The sequence below is a fragment of the Aquarana catesbeiana genome, linkage group LG02, assembly GCF_042186555.1.
Source record: "Aquarana catesbeiana isolate 2022-GZ linkage group LG02, ASM4218655v1, whole genome shotgun sequence".
NCBI lineage: Eukaryota > Metazoa > Chordata > Amphibia > Anura > Ranidae > Aquarana > Aquarana catesbeiana.
In genome coordinates this window covers 358,377,537-358,396,074 of record NC_133325.1, presented here as the reverse complement: position 1 = coordinate 358,396,074, position 18,538 = coordinate 358,377,537, and the positions used below count along the sequence as shown (strand labels likewise).

At 44.5% G+C, this 18,538-nt stretch overlaps 1 long non-coding RNA gene across 1 annotated transcript in view; it reads right to left on the bottom strand.

Annotated features, from left to right (window-relative positions):
• LOC141129916 (uncharacterized) overlaps positions 1–7,639 on the bottom strand; it is a 28,320-nt gene extending 20,681 nt beyond the window's left edge. The window contains exon 1 of the long non-coding RNA XR_012241906.1: positions 7,518–7,639. This is a non-coding gene — a long non-coding RNA (uncharacterized lncRNA). The remainder of the gene's footprint in view (positions 1–7,517) is intronic.
• Between the last annotated feature and the right edge of the window lie 10,899 nt (positions 7,640–18,538).

The window sequence follows — 18,538 nt, the reverse complement described above, 5'->3', positions numbered from 1 at the left end:
CATTTTTAAAATTTTTGACAGTTTTTTAGTGAAATGGTAGGGGTACTTTTGTACCCCCTTACCATTTCACACGGGGGGGCTGAGATCTGGGGGTCTCCTTGTTAAAGGGGGCTTCCAGATTCCAATAAGCCCCTTGCCCGCAGACCCCCACAACCACCGGCCAGGGTTGTGGGGATGAGGCCCTTGTCCTCATCAACATGGGGATAAGGTGTTTTGGGGGGCTACCCCAAAGCACCCTCCCAATGTTGAGGGCATGTGGCCTGGTATGGTTCAGGAGGGGGGGCGCTCTCTCGTCCCCCCTCTTTTCCTGCGGCCTGCCAGGTTGCGTGCTCAGATAAGGGTCTGGTATGGATTTTTGGGGGAACCCCACGCCGTTTTTTTTTTTTTGGCACGGGGTTCCCCTTAAAATCCATACCAGACCTGAAGGGTCTGGTATGGAATTTAGGGGGGCCCCCACGTCATTTTTTTTTAAAATTTGGGCCAGGGTTCCCCTTAATATCCATACCAGACCTGAAGGGCCTGGTATGGAATTTAGGGGGACCCCCACGTCATTTTTTTTTTAAATTTTGGTTCGGGGTTCCCCTGTGGGGAATTCCCATGCCGTTTTTATCAATGAACTTCTATGTGTATTGTCGGACCGGCAATGCAATAGCCGTGAGTAGTTTTAAATGGCTTTTTTCCTTTGAAATGTCATTTTGCTGTCAGACTGTTCTAAGCACGGGAAACATGCGCCCCTTTACAGGCATACTATAGACACCCCCCAGCTACGAAATTTAAAGGAATATTACACTTTTATTGTTTGACTTTAAGCATTATTAAAATCACTGCTCCTGAAAAAACGGACGTTTTTAAAAGTTTTTTTGCATTGATCCATGTCCCCTGGGGCAGGACCCAGGTCCCCAAACACTTTTTATGACAATAACTTGCATATAAGCCTTTAAAATTAGCACTTTTGATTTCTCCCATAGACTTTTAAAGGGTGTTCCGCGGCATTCGAATTTGCCGCGAACACCCCAAATTGTTTGCTGTTCGGCGAACTTGCGAACAGCCAATGTTCGAGTCGAACATGAGTTCGACTCGAACTCGAAGCTCATCCCTACTGGTCATAGGAGAATGGTGCAGCATAACATCAGTATCTCAGAAGATGCAGAGAATAAAAGGCAATGCCTCCTTGTCCATATTGCTGTAGCCCAGCATATGGCTACATATCTTAAAACTTCTCCGCATATTTTTTCCTCTCTGACTCCTTCCCTAAAAAATATTCTCTATCTCTCTTCTCACCGAAAAATTGTCTTCTGATCTCTTCTAATAGACACGCCTTCCTCAGTTTTTGTCCTGTCCTTTTACTCGTCTTACCTTGTGCAAGGATACGTCCACTTTTGATGCAGCTATCTTAAAATAGTATTAAACCCTCAGCATTGTTAGTTTAACACATGGAGCACAATAAGATAAAGATTCCCCAGTAAACTATTTGTTAACCGATTAAAAAAAAAAAAAAACATTAAAATTGGTATCAGTGTCAGTGTGTTTTAGGTAGGATAGAAAAAAGCTGTGTACTATTATTTCTGGGCCGTGCTATGGGTACAAACAACAAATAACCTACACATATGTGTGTAGCACCCTGGTGTTTAGGCAGGGTTGCTAATAAATTTATTTTGTCAGGTATTAATCATCCTGGCTGATTGTTAGAAGATCCACTGGATTCCTCTCCAACTCTAGGTTGCTGTACCTTTTCTATTCTGTCACTAGGTGGCACTTGCTGGTGGCATTAGATTGACAAGGGTGTAACAAGGTCAGACTATGGATGGAGTGTCTCAGCCAATTGACAGGGGTTTCATTGGTCCCTTGGCCTGCTGGGCGAGCCTATTTATTTGGGTGGAGTCAGGTTATCGGGGTTCTGTGCCACTTGGACGGCTGTCTGGGTGCACGTGTGTTATTTCTCCCCGGGCTGCTAGGCCGGAAGCCTGAGGCCTATCCCGGGGATGCCTGGCTGCTAGGCTGTCTGAGGCCCATCCAGGAGCAAGAGAAGCAGCGTAGGGTTGGGACTGCAAATTGGAGTCCAACCGAGTTGTGAAGGTTCAGCCAGACAGGGAACCAGTTGTGGTGAAAGGTAGAGGAGACGCTGTCGCCACTAAGGGGCCATCCTACCGGAGACTACAGTGAGGAAGCTGGAGCCAGTACCAGAGCAGTCTTCTCACCAGCCGGGGACGGTGAAGGGGGAAAGCTTCAGCAGGTGCCCAGCCAGGGACCCAGCAGGACAGCAGGGGTGATGCTTGAGGCGCATCAAGTACCAAGCTAGGGACCCAGCAGGATAGTGGGGGTGACGCTTGAGGAGTATACAGTGGGATAGCTGTGGAAGAGCTCAGGAGATTCAGTGGTGATTGGATTAATTTGCTGTTGTAACACCTGGGTGGGCTCATGGCGCAATGCTCTGCACCACAAGCTCACCCTATTTTGAAGCCTATTAGAGCCTCTGGCTCTAATTGGGTGCTTCAAAAAACACCCCCGCCACTGTAATTCATGCGGCTGGCATCCCGAAAGGGTCCAGACACATGAATAGGGGCTGCGGTCGTGGATCATAGAGCATTAATTAGGATGTGGCGGCCGTGGATAGAGGGGGCGGTGTCCGGGCGCCCCTAATAGACAGGCCGCCACTGATAGGACACATAGGAAACAAATTGTTTTACTGTGGTAAAACGTCTTATTAGTCCAAAAGGTCTAATTGGCCCTAAATCAGTGCTGAAAATGCTTAAAAACTGTTGGTTTAACATCACTTTAACTTCAGATTTCATAAAACAAAAGTGTGGAAGAGTTCATCTGTAAAGTTAGCAGAACACACACAGACAAAATATATGACATTTTTTCAATTTAAACTGGCCTTGATACCGGGGATAGTAAATCAGATAAAAGTTATCAGTTGTAAACATTTTTATAGCACATATAACTGTTGTGTACCAACTGAGCTACAGCTTGTCACTAGTTCAATGCAATGCAGATGGCCTCATTCTTTTCCATCTGGATGCAAGTATACAGCCCCTGCAAAAATGTTTGATTGGCTCCATGGTCTTACTGACACATACAATCTGAAATATGGAACGAGATGGAATTCTTTACTCAGTACAAAGTATGTAGCTATGCAAAACAGTTTTGTATTATTTATTAGGATATATTATTTGAATATCATCTTAATTATTTTATAGAATTTAAATAGCGCCTATAGGGGGGGGCAGAACAATTACAACACAGTTCAATACAGAAGGGACGGGAGGGCCCTGCTTATGGAGCTTACAAGGATATGTGACATATCTGCATGAAATACTCCTATTCAAATCAGAACTTCAGTAAAAAAAAAAGTAATAGCTCAATAAAAGATGAAAAAAAAGATATTTGGCTAAAATACTCACTCACTCACTGACTTTTAATGAACAGACTCCCACAGTCCAGCAATGCGGCCGCCTGAAACCTTGGTTCTCTCCCCTGCCTCTCTTCTGCGCTGGTATCACTAGTGTGGGCACCCGGCTGTGACAGCTTGCGTCTTCACAGCCGGGAGCGCACTGCGCATGCGCAAGTCACGCTGCGCTGTCCTGAATGGCTAAGCAATCTTGTAGGACCTGTGACGTGTCCTAGAAGATTGCAGGGAGGGAGGGGGAGAGGAGGAGTTGTCTAGGCTGCGCTGGCAGGAGTGGGAGCTGGGTACCTGTCAAAACTAGGTACCCACCCACCCCCCCAAAAAAAATGACATGCCAAATGTGGCATGTCAGGGGGGTTAGGACTTCTTAAAGCGGAAGTGCCACTTTTAGGTGGAACTCCCCTTTAAGATGTTGTGTAAAGTCTACATAAAATACTACCTGTTGCCAATTAACCTAATTAGTTGCATAATGTCCTTCCAACTCTTCCTTGTTAATTCCATTTACTTTGCCAGCTTTTTGTTTTCGTGTCCCAACTGTTGCTGCCATCAACTTCAAAATGATCTTACTTTTTTCATAAAATGGTAAATATTCTCAGTTTAAACATTTGATATGTTTTTTAATTTCTATTGTGAATAAAATATGAGTTTACTGTATGATATTTGCAAATGATTGCATTCTGTGTCAATGTACTACCAGTGGGCAAATTTGATTATAAAATACAATAACCTTTTAACCACTTCAGCCCTAGAAGGATTTGCCCCCTTAATGACCAGGCCATTTTTTGCGATATGGCACTGTGTAACTTTAAATGACAATTGCGCGGTCGTGCGACGTTTTACCCAAACAAAATATATTTTTTCCACAATTAGAGCTTTCTTTCGGTGGCATTTGATCACCTCTGTGGTTTTTATTTTTTGCACTATAAACAAAGAGCCACAATTTAAAAAAAAAAAACAAAACATTTTTTTTAACTTTTTGCTATAATACATATCCAAAAAAAAATATAAAAAAAACAAATTTATTTAATCAGTTTAGGCCGATATATATTCTTCTACATTTTTTGGGTAAAAAAAAACGCAATAGGCATATATTGATTGGTTTGCACAAAAGTTATAGTGTCTACAAAATAGGGGATAGATTTATGGCATTTTTATTTTTTTAATTTTTTTTACTAGTAAATGGGGGCGATCTGCAATTTTTAGCGGGACTGCAACATTGCGGCGGACAGATCGGACACCTTTGACACTTTTTTGGGACCATTGACATTTATCCAGCACTCAGTGCTATAAATAGCCACTGGTTAACACCAGGAGGCGATCAAGGGGTTAAATGTGTTCCTTAGGTGTGTTCTAACTGTAGGGGGAGTGGGCTTACTGGAACATGAGAGAGATCATTGTTCCCGATCACTGGGAACAGTAGATCCCTGTCATGTCACCTGTCAGAACAGGGAATCGCCTTGTTTCTGCCTCTGTAATAGGCAATCGCGGGCCTCCCGACCCACGGGCATGCTCCAGCAGCGTGCAGTGGGCGCAAGCGCATGCCACCAGTGGCGCGCGCCGCCATTCTATCGCACCTGCACGAGCCGCCGTACAGCTACGGCGATTTGCGCAGGGGAGCCAACCCTTTTGCCATATAATGACTGCAGCTGGTCGGCAAGCAGTTAAAATATCCCAATATTTAGTTATTATCCTCTTCACAATGAATGCATATGAATTATACTTAAAAACAAAAGCCATAATAAAGTCACTGTCTGTATGTATGTATGAAAGTTTTATATGCAAGTAGTCTTCCTTGATAAAGATTGGTGTCCACCAATCGAAACAGGTCAGAATTAAGATGTAGGTGATGTCACCAGGTTAGGAGAAGCTTTTTTTTTGTTTTGTTTTTCCTCTTCCTTCAAGGTTCAGAATAGGTACGTATATACAGCTTTTATTTTACAGGGTAGATAGAATAATCGTAGAATGGGGGTGGTAGTAAATTTAGGCCTAGTTAGAATTTGAATGGAAATCCACTTTAACAGCTATATCAGCAAGCGGAGGGAGCTGCTGAGCAGAAAGAGTTCAATAGACTGAGTGAGGCAGCACTGCACTGTGGGAAGTGTAGTCCAGAGGAGAGTCACTCTACTGTAAAAGAGCTTTTAAACTGCATTTCTTAGACAGCGATTGCCAGGAAGAGGGGAAAGAGATGAATTTTCTCAGGTTGTATAGGACACAGCTTCCTCATGCCTTGAGGGAGTCCGGAAAGAGTGCAGATTGCTGTCTAGTTTGCACCACCACCGCTGAGCCTGTGCAGGATCCAAATGTTGAGTCCAGATGTACCGACAGCCAGAGTCATCTGGGTGAAAAGCAGGGAGTGGACTAATTGCTGTGTGTGACCTGATGGTGAGCTGCAATATCGTTGGGACTGGTGAGCTTCTGCTGTGGGGATTTACTATTTTCTGTTAGAGAGACTGAGCTCTTTAGGAACTGATCATACAGCCATCTAGTAGCCTTATTGCTGCCTGCAGACTTTGGGACTATTCTCGTGTACACAAACGGCACAACGGGCCCCAATGCTAGCCAGCTAAGGAGTTAGGACTAAATACTGTCCCTTTACAGCTGCTACACAGAGACTTTTACTTATTGCTTATTCTAAAAGGTACCTCTCAAGGGAAATTGCACCATATCCATGCGCCATTCTCCTAAACTGCATTCTAGACTAGTTATATTATTATTACTTACATTGCAGTTAATGCTTATATGCACTGTTTATTGCTGACTTTGCTGATTCATGTGTTAATTCCAGTCTAGTGGTACAGAACTTTTAGCATAGTGATTATTATACTGTCTAGCAGAGTCTGTCTGAACCTACCTTTTGTGTGTTCATTTTTGCTCAAACCCCCATTTATTCTAACCGGTATCAATATATTGAGTTCATTTACCACTAAACAATTTTGTGTCTATTTCCTGGTACTAACTCACAACCAAGTTTAAGGTATCTACACTTGCGTTGCTATAAATGCTGCAGTAACTTTCACTCAGCCAGGTGTTAGAGGGCTGAGGTTTTTCTTGGAGTCAAGGAGCAAAACAGAGAACTCAAATTACCAAGCGGTTCCTATGGGGATAGTACTACACTAAACATTCCCTGAATCAACTACATTTGGATAAATCAGGCAAACATTCTTTAAAGCCTATCTCTGGGGACAACAAAAATCCTCCCTTAAAAGAGAAGTATGCAATTTTTTTTTGTATGCTGCATCTGTCCCCCGCCGGCTCTAAGGCTAAGAACTGAGTGATCAAACACCGCTGATTGCTCGATACTCAGTGCTCCCTGAGCATAAAGCTGGTGACTGCCAGTCACCGACTCCCTGCTCTGTTACATATACACACAACCTCCCCACGCTCACTGAAACACTGGGCTGTGGAGGGGGAGGGAGCAGCCGGCTCAGGCTCTCAGCGGCTTGCTTAGAGGCTGAGCCGGGTACCGGTCCAGGCATGAGGGTGGATCCCAACCATATGGTCACGATTTTTCCCAAGCTTAGACTCTGGGACAGCTCTGTAACGTCAGCTGAAAATGCTGCTAAAAATGGGTCAGAGCAGTGAAAAACGATCTGCACTCCTGTGATCCACAGCAGAAGAACAACCAAACAAGCTTTCGCTGTACTTCTCCTTTGAATGCTCATTTATGTTTAGAGGACTGGGAATAGCAGTTTTACTTACGTAATCCTCCACTCCCTTGCAGACAGCACTCTCCTTTTTCTCTCCACACTTCAGCAGTGGATTGTGCCTCAGCGCTTTCAGGCAGGGTTATGGGCTCTGCATTATTCTTAATGATGTCAGAGGACCTGCGACCGCTGGAGCATAGGGGAGAAGAGGCTGTGGGAACCGGTCTTACAACCCAGTGGAGCTTGCAGGAGTGCAGGATGTGGGTAGGTCAAAGTGCTTTTTGCAGTCCTCTAGATCTAAATGAGCTTTTAATCCTTGAAGCGCAGGAGCAGTCCCACTGCAAAGAGGGAATTTTGTCTTTCCCACAATTTTGTGTTTCCCAGCTCTAATGTCTATAGTTATCTTAACTGCTTCCACATACATTTACTGCGGCAGGGCAGCCCGGGTAAGCAAAATCAAGTACCTGTACGTGTTTTCATGCATGCAGTTTAGGTATTGGACACAGCCAGCGGGAGCCAATCAACATGTCCGGCGGCCATGATGGCCGCCGCGACCCACCGATCATTCACAGGAGAGACGGAGAAGTGTTGTGCCGATGTAAACAAAGCACACCTCTGCTTTGTCAGGGAGGAAAAGATAGAGATCATGTTTCAGCTAAGCTGACTCAAGATCTCTCTTTTCCTCCAGTGAATCCACTCCCCCCACAGTTAGAAACACCTTCCAAGGAACACATTTATTCCTTTAATCACCCCTGGTGTTAACTCCTTCCCTGTCAGTGTCATTTATACAGGGATCAGTGCATTTTTTTAGCACCGATCGCTGTATTGGTGTCACTGGTCCCCAAAAAGTGTCACTTAAGGTCAGATTTGTCCGCCGCAATGTTGCAGTCCCACTAACAATCGCAGATCGCCGCCATTACCAGTAAAAACAATAAAAACTATTAAACCCTAAATCTATCCCCTATTTTGAAGATGCTATAACTTTTGCACAAACCAATCAATATACGCTTCTTGGGATAATTTTAACAAAAATATGTAGCAGAATACATATCGGCCTAAATTGATGAAGAAATTCGTTTTTTTACATTTTTTTGTTTGGATACGTATTATAGCAGCAAGTAAAAAATATTGTTTATTTTTCAAAATCACTCTTTTTTTGCTTATAGCTCAAAAAATAAAAAAACACAGAGGTGATCAAATACCACCAAAAGAAAGCTCTATTTGTGGGAAAAAAAGACATCAATTTTATTTGGATACAGCGTCGAACGACCGTGCAATTATCAGTTAAAGCGGGAGTCTCGCAAAATTTTTTTTTTAAAAGTCAGCAGCTGCAAATACTGCAGCTGCTGACTTTTAAAATAAGTACACTTACCTGTCCCGGGGTCCAGCGATGTCGGCACCCGAGACTGAAGCGTCCCTCAGTCCTCGGGTGCTGCCGCCGCCATTCTCAGTGAGGGAATCAGGAAGTGAAGCGTTGCGGCTTCACTTCCCGGTTCCCTACTGCGCATGCGCGAGTCGCGCTGCGCATTCTCAATGGTCCCCACTATCTCCTGGGACTTGTGTGTTTCCCAGGAGACAGCGAGGGAGTGCGGGAGGGGGCGTGACTCCCGCGGGAGTCTATTCCCGGAAGTGGGTGCAAATACGTGTATTATACAGGTATCTGCACCCCCCTCCCCCCTGAAAGGTACCAACTGTGGCACCGGAGGGGGGGAGGAATCTGATGAGCGGAAGTTCCACTTTTGGGTGGAACCCCGCTTTAAAGTAATGCAGTGCGGTATCGCAAAAAATGGCCTGGTCAGGAAGTGGGTAAAACCTTCCGGGGCTGAAGTGGTTAATGGAACATAACACTGAGTAATCAGACTCCCTGATCTTTTGTTCCAGATTACAGGAGACATTTAGGAGAGATTCCAGCAGTTTTCAGAAGAGACAGTTTTTCCCTCTGCACATTTCTTCCTCTGCTTCTCGCTTTCTCCTTGATGTTTATCAAGTTTCAGCACCCTGAAGCTGGGGATGCTCTGCTTTCACACAGACCGGAGGATAAGTAATAGCAGAGGATGGGAGAGATAGGAAACAGTTCCTTATCAGATTGCATGTGTAGTTTAAAAGAAAAACATTCTAGACAATCTGAAGCTTGAGATGAGCAGGATCACTGAGAAGTAGCTTTAGAAAATAAGAGTCCTTATAGAGAGGGCTTAGTAGATTAGTAGTAAAATGGTATGTTAAGGAATAATAAAAAAAAAAAAGAAAACATATTATTTACATCTCTGCAATACACGCACATTTCTTCATGTTTTATTCCTTTAAATACACCATAGAAAAAGTACAGACAATAACTGTTGATGTGTCAGAAATATAGTGTGCTCTTACCTTCATCTTTGACATCACAGTGCAGTGTACTTTTGTAGAGCACAAGGTGTCAGCCCTGCCCTGCCTCACTAGATGTCTCCATATCTCCCCCCATCCCTATTCCCAGTAGCAACTGTTTGTGCACAGTTAGAGAACACAGGAAAATATCTGCTCACAAGATTTTCATCAAAATCAACAGCACAGAAAACAGCCTCAGTTTTGGCCAACTCATGAGGCAGAGGGCACCAAAATGACCAACATTTGTCATAAATTGTTAAGTGTATTTGGGCAGAGTTTAGGGGTTTTCCAGATGGGGTCATAAACAGGTAGTGTTGGACCATGCCACCGAAGCCATCCTTTGGCAGGTCCTGAGGTAAAATATATAAAAAAAATAATATTATTTGCATGGTGTCAACAGTAAAAATAAAGTAATGCAGATTCATTTTTATTACTGTAGAATAGGCGTCTGGTAGGCCCTGAAAGAAAAATGGGCCCTGGGGCTTGTGTGTAATGTTAAAACATGATTGAGGGTTTGACTTTTCATTAAAGGGGTTTTGTAATCTAAAAGTCCATCACATCTTATAAAAACATGAAAAAAAAACATTGTATTTTCACCTTTACTGTTAACTTCAATGTAGTTCACCAAACCAGTGAAATATCACCAAAATCTCCTAATTTTTAAAACTCTCAATTTTGCTCATTCCTCCTCCTCACTAGCATATCAAAAATCAAGAAAAAAAGGAATAAATGAATGAATAACAATATAAAAAAAAAAAAAAAAATATATATATATATATATATATATATATATATATATATATATATATATATATATATATATATATATATATATATATATATATATATATATATATATATATATAAATCAGAAGCTGGGGCTGATTAAGTGAATGTTTATTAACCTGCAGTTTTCCTTTTATTATGTGTACATGAATTAAAAAAATATGTGACTTTGCCCCTGAGTTACACACAGCCACTTTCTTCTCACAATTACACAACTGCAACAAATTACATTTCTGAGGTCTCATGATTTGAAAGAGTTCCTGGATTATTACCCCTTTACAACACAGGAAATTCCATTTATTTTGTGGAATAACCAGTGTATTATATTCTGGAATAACTGGAAACAATTAACGTAAAACTAATTTGTTGTAGTTAGGCATCTATTTCATGTATTTACCATTTCTCTTTAAAAAGTGTGCTAAGGCAAATTTTATGTGAGATTTTATCATTTAAAAATAGCATTCCAGTGTTGTTCATTCCCATCCCAATATTATAATTTTTTTCCTTGCACAAACATAGCAGCATACTAAACATGTATGCTGCTAAATGTATACCGCCATGGACTGGTGTCAAGAAAGGAAAATTATGGTATTTGATGCATTTTTTTAAGATTTTGAGTACATTACAGGAAACAGGATGGTATTCATATATTTAGCTAATGCTGCTACCTGAAGAAGATATGAGCATTGGAAACCAAAGCTGTGAAGTCACCGACTCTAAATTATCGTGTACAGGCCCTACATGCTCAGCTTTGTTGGCAAGCAAAAGCTGGAGTGGACCCATAAACAACAGAGGGGTAGGACATTTGCCCTGTAATGTACCCCAAGAAAAAGTCCAATTTTCTTTTTTTATTTATTTTTTTATTTATTAAATTTTCTTAATCATAAATTATAGGACACCCAATGGTATTCAGAGACATGGGTATGCTTTCAAACAAAAAGCCGAAATGAAAAGCCCAAATGGCACAAATAGATCTACTTTCACACTGGGGCGGTGGGTGCGTTGGCGGTAAACCGGCGCTATTTTCAGCCGGCGGTATAGCAGCGCTGCCCCATTGATTTCAATGGGCAGGAGCAGTTTCCTTCACCGCTCCAAAGATGCTGTCTCTCCAATGTGAAAGCCCCTCAGGGCTTTCACATTGGAGAGACAGCAGCGGCTCTTTCAGGGTGCTTTGCAGGCGCTATTTTTAGCGCTGTATCGCTTGCAAAGCTGCCCAGTGTGAAAGGGGTTGAACAGTGTGCTTGGTACCTTGCCTTTAAAATGGAAATCAAGCCTATTTCTAACTAAGCTTAAATGTGCTCCCATCCCCATTCTAAACCCTATTCAATCTACTCTGTAACAGGAAGTGTATACTTACCAATTCTGAGAGCAATCCGTTCTGGTCACATGATCAGCTATAAGCGGCGGCTTCAGTGTAGAGGAGTGACAGCAAACAATAAATGCACGAGAAGGGCAACCAAACTGATAAGAGGCATGGAGGAGCTCAGCTATGAGGAAAGATTAGAGGAACTGAATTTATTCTCTCTTGAGTAGAGGAGATTAAAGGGGGATATGATCAACATGTAAAAATACATAAGTGGTCCATATAGTGATATTGGTGTTGAGCTATTCACTTTAAAGTTATCACAGAGGCCAAGGGGGCACTCTCTACGTCTAGAGGAAAAGAGAGTTCATCTCCAAATATGGAAAGGTTTCTTCACAGTAAGAGCTGTGAAAATGTGGAATAGACTCCCTCCAGAGGTGGTTCTGGCCAGCTCAGTAGATTGCTTTAAGAAAGGCCTGGATTCTTTCCTAAATGTACATAATATAACTGGGTACTAACATTTATAGGTAAAGTTGATCCAAGTAAAATCCGATTGCCTTTCTGGGATCAGGAAGGAATTTTTTCGCCTGTTGTAGCAAATTGGATCATGCTTTGCTGGGGTTTTTTGCCTTCCTCTGGATCAACTGTGAGTATAGGATTGTGTATATGGGATTATATGATATTTTTTATTTATTTATTTTTATGGTTGAACTAGATGGACTTTTTTTGTCTTTTTTCAACCTGATTAACTAACTATGTAACTATATATACCTATGGGTGATGTCAGCGCCCAGGCTCGCAGTCCTTGTTGGAGATCTCTCCTCTTCTGGGGCTGCTGGGGAGATCACATGACCGGACCAGATTACTCTCAGAATCAGGGCTCTCTAAATGCAACTCTGGAGAGTTAACTAAACCAGGTTGAGATCTGATAGAGTCACAGGAGAATGTACAGGGGGAACAGTGTTGCCAACCCCCCGAAGTGAAATTTACTGGCAGAATTTACAAACGGCGCCAATTTTTTACTGGCAAAAATTCATGACATTTACTGGCGGTTCCACATTTTTTACTGGCACTGCAAACAAGTGCCTACAATTACTGTTTTTAGTGCTAAACAGTGAAAATATCAATATTTGAACTATAAACACATAGCTAGTGCTATTGGCAATGTGTTTAAGTTTAACAAAAGTCAAAAAACATATTTCTCAATTTACATGAAGGTCAGGTTACTATAACCCGGCCAGCAGAGAGTTCCCCCTTACATCAGAGTGTGCAGGATGGTGACCAGAGACCACCTTTCGCAGAGTGAATACACTAAGGTAAGAGGGGTTACTAATATGGGGGGGGACCTTTATATCAGTGCCCCCTTTACATTATTGTATTCACTCCACCCTTACATTAGTGACCCCCCAGACTGGCCTGGCGGCGCTGTCACTGACCTCAGGTGCATCTCGCAGGGCTCAGTCAGACGGCTCCAGCTTGGCGGCTATTCTATAGTCTCCTCTCCACAGTCCACACATGTCTGTCTCTTTCCGTGACCCCCATCCCAGCGACGCTCCCACTCTTGACTCCTTTCTAGGATCCCTTCAGAGACTGCAGACATGATAAAAGACAAGAGATGGTCAGAGGCTGCGAACATGATACAGGAGGACAGAGGCTGCAGACATACTACAGGAGGTGGACAAAGGCTGCAGACATACTACAGGAGGTGGACAGAGGCTGTGGACATGATACAGGAGGTGGACAGAGGCTGCGGACATGATACAGGAGGTGGACAGAGGCTGCGGACATGATACAGGAAGTGGACAGAGGCTGCGGACATGATACAGGAGGTGGACAGAGGCTGCAGACATACTACAGGAGGTGGACAGAGGCTGCGGGCATACTACAGGAGGTGGAAAGAGACTCTGGGCATACTACAGGAGGTGGACAGTGGCTTCAGACATACTACAAAAGGTGGAAAGAGACTGCAGGCATACTACAGAAGGTGGAAAGAGACTGCGGGCATACTACAGGAGGTGGAAAGAGACTGCGGGCATACTACAGGAGGTGGAAAGAGACTGCGGGCATACTACAGGAGGTGGAAAGAGACTGCGGGCATACTACAGGAGGTGGAAAGAGACTGCGGACATACTGCAGGAGGTGGAAAGAGACTGCGGACATACTACAGGAGGTGGAAAGAGGCTGTGGACATACTGCAGGAGGTGGAAAGAGACTGCGGACATACTACAGGAGGTGGACAGAGGCTGTGGACATACTACAGGAGGTGGAAAGAGACTGCGGGCATACTACAGGAGGTGGACAGAGGCTGTGGACATGCTACAGGAGGTGGAAAGAGACTGCGGACATACTACAGGAGGTGGAAAGAGGCTGCGGACATGCTACAGGAGGTGGAAAGAGACTGCGGGCATACTACAGGAGGTGGACAGAAGCTGTGGACATACTACAGGAGGTGGAAAGAGACTGCGGACATACTATAGGAGGTGGAAAGAGGCTGCGGACATACTACAGGAGGTGGAAAAAGGCTGCGGACATACTACAGGAAGTGGACAGAGGCTGTGGACATACTACAGGAGGTGGAAAGAGGCTGCGGACATACTACAGGAGGTGGACAGAGGCTGTGGACATACTACAGGAGGTCTGCCCACCATCATATTACTCTCCACATCAACAGTGTGCTGTGTCCTCCTCCTGTACCCCTTTCACCTCTCCACAGGTCAGGGCAGTACAGTGCTGCCCTGACCTGTGGAGAGATGAAAGGGGCACAGGAGGAGGACACAGCACACTGATGAATCTGATGTGGACTGAAGAAGTAATATGATGGTGAATAGAGCACATCAGTCTCTGTCCCCTTCATATGCATGCAGCCAAGGCCCAGGGACAGAGACTGATGTGCTCTATTCACCATCATATTACTTCTCCCGGCTCCCAGTAATGTCCTACGGATATTATCCCCCTACAGCTGCTTCACTCAGTCTCCCCCGGTACCTCCAGTCCGCCTGTGACAAGGGTGCACCGGTGCAGGGCAGTCATGAGGACAGAGTCCTCAGTCGCCTGGCTGGCCGCCGTGGTCTCTCTCGTCTCTCAATGGAAAATTCGAAAATGGCGCCGGGCGGTGGCGCGGCACAATTACGTTACTGCGCATGCACCGCCCAGCCGAGCGCGTACAAGCTTTCCCGAGCCCGTGCATGCGCAGTTGCATGGTCGGCTCGCGGCCATCATTTTTACGGGCACTCGGTGCCCCTTAACAGGCTTTCACAGACTCCCCGAAAAAGGGGTCAAAATTACGGGCTGCCCATAAATCTACGGGTGGTGGGCAACACTGAGGGGGAACCATGTGAGGAACACCCTGTAAAAAGGCTTTCACTAAAGAGTGGGAAGCAAGCAGTCTTCGAGGGCTCATTCACACTATCTCTGTTGAGCTTTGTTGATCTGCATACAGTTGTGCTCATAAGTTTACATACCCTGGCAGAATTTATGATTTCTTGGCCATTTTTCAGAGAATATGAATGATAACACAAAAACTTTTCTTTCACTCATGGTTAGTGTTTGGCTGAAGCCATTTATTATCAATCAACTGTGTTTACTCTTTTTAAATCATAATCACAACGGGAACTACCCAAATGACCTTGATCAAAAGTTTACATACCCTAGTTCTTAATGCCGTGTATTGTCCCCTTTCACATCAATGACAGCTTGACGTCTTTTGTAGTATTTGTGGATGAGGCTCTTTATCTTCTCAGATGGTAAAGCTGCCCATTCCTCTTGGCAAAAAGCTTCCAGTTCCTGTAAATTCTTGGGCTGTCTTGCATGAACTGCACATTTGAGATCTCCCCAGAGTGGCTCAATGATATTGAGGTCAGGAGACTGAGATAGCAACTCCAGAACCTTCACTGTGGGCGCACGTGCGCCACCCCCCCCATCCATGCGCCTGGCCCCTTTCAGGACGCCGGATGCATGGATTCCTATGGCGGGGGGCGGGAGGGGGTGGTACTTTTTGAAGCACCTGATTAGAGCCAGAGGCTCTAATAGGCTTCAACATAGGGTGGGCTCGGGGCGCAGAGAATGCGCCATGATCCCACCCAATTGTATGATGATAGTGAATTAATTTTCACTATTTTCACACTAACCTTCCTCCCTGCCAATCAGGAGGCAGGGCGTCAGACCTGTTTCCTGATTGGCCAAAGCACCAGGCCACCCTATTGGATGCCTGGCGCTTAGGAAGAGGAGTAGAGGAGACATGTGCTGGTGCACTGAGAGGAGCTGCTGCCTGGCCGTAAGTGCCAGGGGGGTCTGCCAGAGCCGCACGCGGGGGGGTTGGGGGTGCTGCCAGAGCCGCGAGCTCCGCAAGTGGGGGGGGGGGTCGGTGGGCACAGTGGCTGCATATGATGGGCACAAGTGGCTGCATACATTAGGCACAAGTGGCTGCATTTGATGGACACAAATGGCTGCATATGATGGGCACAAGTGGCTGCATATGATGGGCACAAGTGGCTGCATATGATGGGCACAAGTGGCTGCATTTGACAGGCACAAGTGGCTGAATTTGATGGCACAAGTGGCTGCATTTGATGGGCAAAAGTGGCTGCATATGATGGGCACAAGTGGCTGCATATGATGGGCAAGTGACTGCATATACTGGGCACAAGTGACTGCATATACTGGGCACAAGTGGCTGCATTTGATGGGCACAAGTGACTGCATATGATGGGTACAAGTGGCTGCATTTGATGGGCACAGTGGCTGCATTTGATGGGCACAAGTGGCTGCATATGATGGGCAAAAGTGGCTGCCTTTGATAGGCACAAGTGGCTGCATATGATGGGCACATGTGGCTGCGTTTGGTGGGCATAGTGGCTGTGTTTGATGGGCACAATGGCTGCAGTGGATGGGCACAGTGGCTGCATTTGATGGGCACAAAGGCTGCATTTGATGGGCACAGTGAGGCTTCAATTGATGGGGGGGGGTTTCAGTATTTTTCTGTTTGCGCCCCCCAAAAAATTTGGAGCACCAGCCGCCACTGTGCTCTAGCCAATGACAAGTCGACTTGGCCTTGTGTTTTGGATCAGTGTCATGTTGGAATGTCCAAGTATGTCCCATGCGCATCTTCCTGGCTGATGAATGCAAATGTTTCTCCAGTATTTTTTGATAACATACTGCATTCATCTTGCCATCAGTTTTGACCAAATTTCCTGTGCCTTTGCAGCTCATACATCCCCAAAACATCTGCGATCCATCTCCATGTTTTACAGTAGGAATGGTGTACCTTTTATCATAGGCCTTGTTAACTCCTCTCCAAATGTAGTGTTTATGGTTGTGGCCAAAAAGCTAAATTTGATTTAAATGATTTAAAAAGAGTACAGTTGATTGATAATAACCGCTTACCTTGAGTAAAAGAAAGGTTTTTGTATTATCATTCATATTCTCTGAAAAATGGTCAAGAAATCATAAATTTTGCCAGGGTATGTAAACTTATGAGCACAACTGTAGATTAATGCAACTTCAGTGTAAGGTTCACACCACAATGCTGCATTGAGGTGAGTTGTGGTGTGTTGTGAAAAAATGCAGACATGCTGCATTTTTACACAGTGCAACATACTGCACAACATGTCATAGAATTGAATGAAGTGTCCTGGAGAAAAGCCAGGTTTCATGCCACAGAGTACTTTCTGGGATGGAAATGTCTTGCTTAGTACAAGAAATATGGATTCCAAGTGTGATGTAGACTTTGAGAGAGGTTAAATACCTAGCGTTCAACATTGTAGAAAAAACTGGAGTGAATAGACCACTATCCTTTAGGACCTGGATATCACCAGCAAGGTCATTAAAGACAGCAACTTGCTAAGCAGGGTGGCAAACCAGCTCTTGGGACAGAAGCCAAGGTGGAGGAGAGTCTGCCAGAAGTCTGCTGAGGGCCAAATACCACACCTGCCTGAGCCAGTTTGATGCAATAGGAATCACTGAAATACCCATGGAGTCACTAATGCATCTACTGTTAGTGCGAAGGGATCCATTGACCTGGAAATTACCCTTTCCAGTTTGTTTTTGAACCTGGAAGTCAGGAGGTCCACATCCAGTTTCCCTTATCTGCAATAGATGTCTTGAAACTTTTCTGGATGAACAGACCATTCTCGAGATTGATGACTAAAGAAGTCTGCTTACCAATTTTCCACACCTCAAATGCACATAGTGGACAGTGCTGGTATTTGCAGTTCAAAGCCAGAATCTGAACCACCTCTCTTCGAGCAGGGAGACTTTGGCCCCCTCCTGTGGTTCATGTAAGCCACCAATCCTAATCCTGATAATTGAATCGCTCTGAGCTGAAGAATATTGGTCTGGAACAAGCTTCCTCTAGTGTCCCTTGCATTGAGAGGGTCCAAGACTTCTCCCCATCCTGAGACACTAGTATCCGTTGTGAGAACCTGCCAGCGGAGAATCAAAAACTACTTCTTTGATCTTAGAGCTGGATTTGTGATCCTTGCAAGCAAGGGCATGCTGGATCTTGGGCGGCAGGTGAACGTACAGAGTTCATGCCTTCTTGTCCCACACAGCCTGAATGTTGAGTTGCAATGGCCTCCAAGGAGGCCTCCAATAAGGCCAAAACCCTCATGCAGAAACTTAGGGTTAGTTGGTTCATGGACTGAAGATAGAAGATATAGAAATTCTGAGCCTGAAAGAAGCTGTTGAGAATCTTCAGATCCATAATGGGACAAATTCCACCTTTGGGCTTTGGGACTGTATATAGGTTTGAGTAAAAATCATGAAACTATTCCTCTTCTGGGACCAAAGCCCTTAGGAAGAACTATTGAGAGAACAACTGCTCCAGAGTGTAATGGCGATCTGCCAGTCTTTGTGGGGAGATTGGCAGACTGGACAACAGGGAGTGGAGTGGGGGAAGAAATCAAAATTCTAGCTTGTAGCCGCTGATACCTACACTCTGGACCCAATAGTCTGGAATGTCCAGGATCCAGGTAGGGGTGTTCTTTCATTGTGAGGAGGACTTGGTTGCAGACTTGACAGATTTAAGAGTCCAGG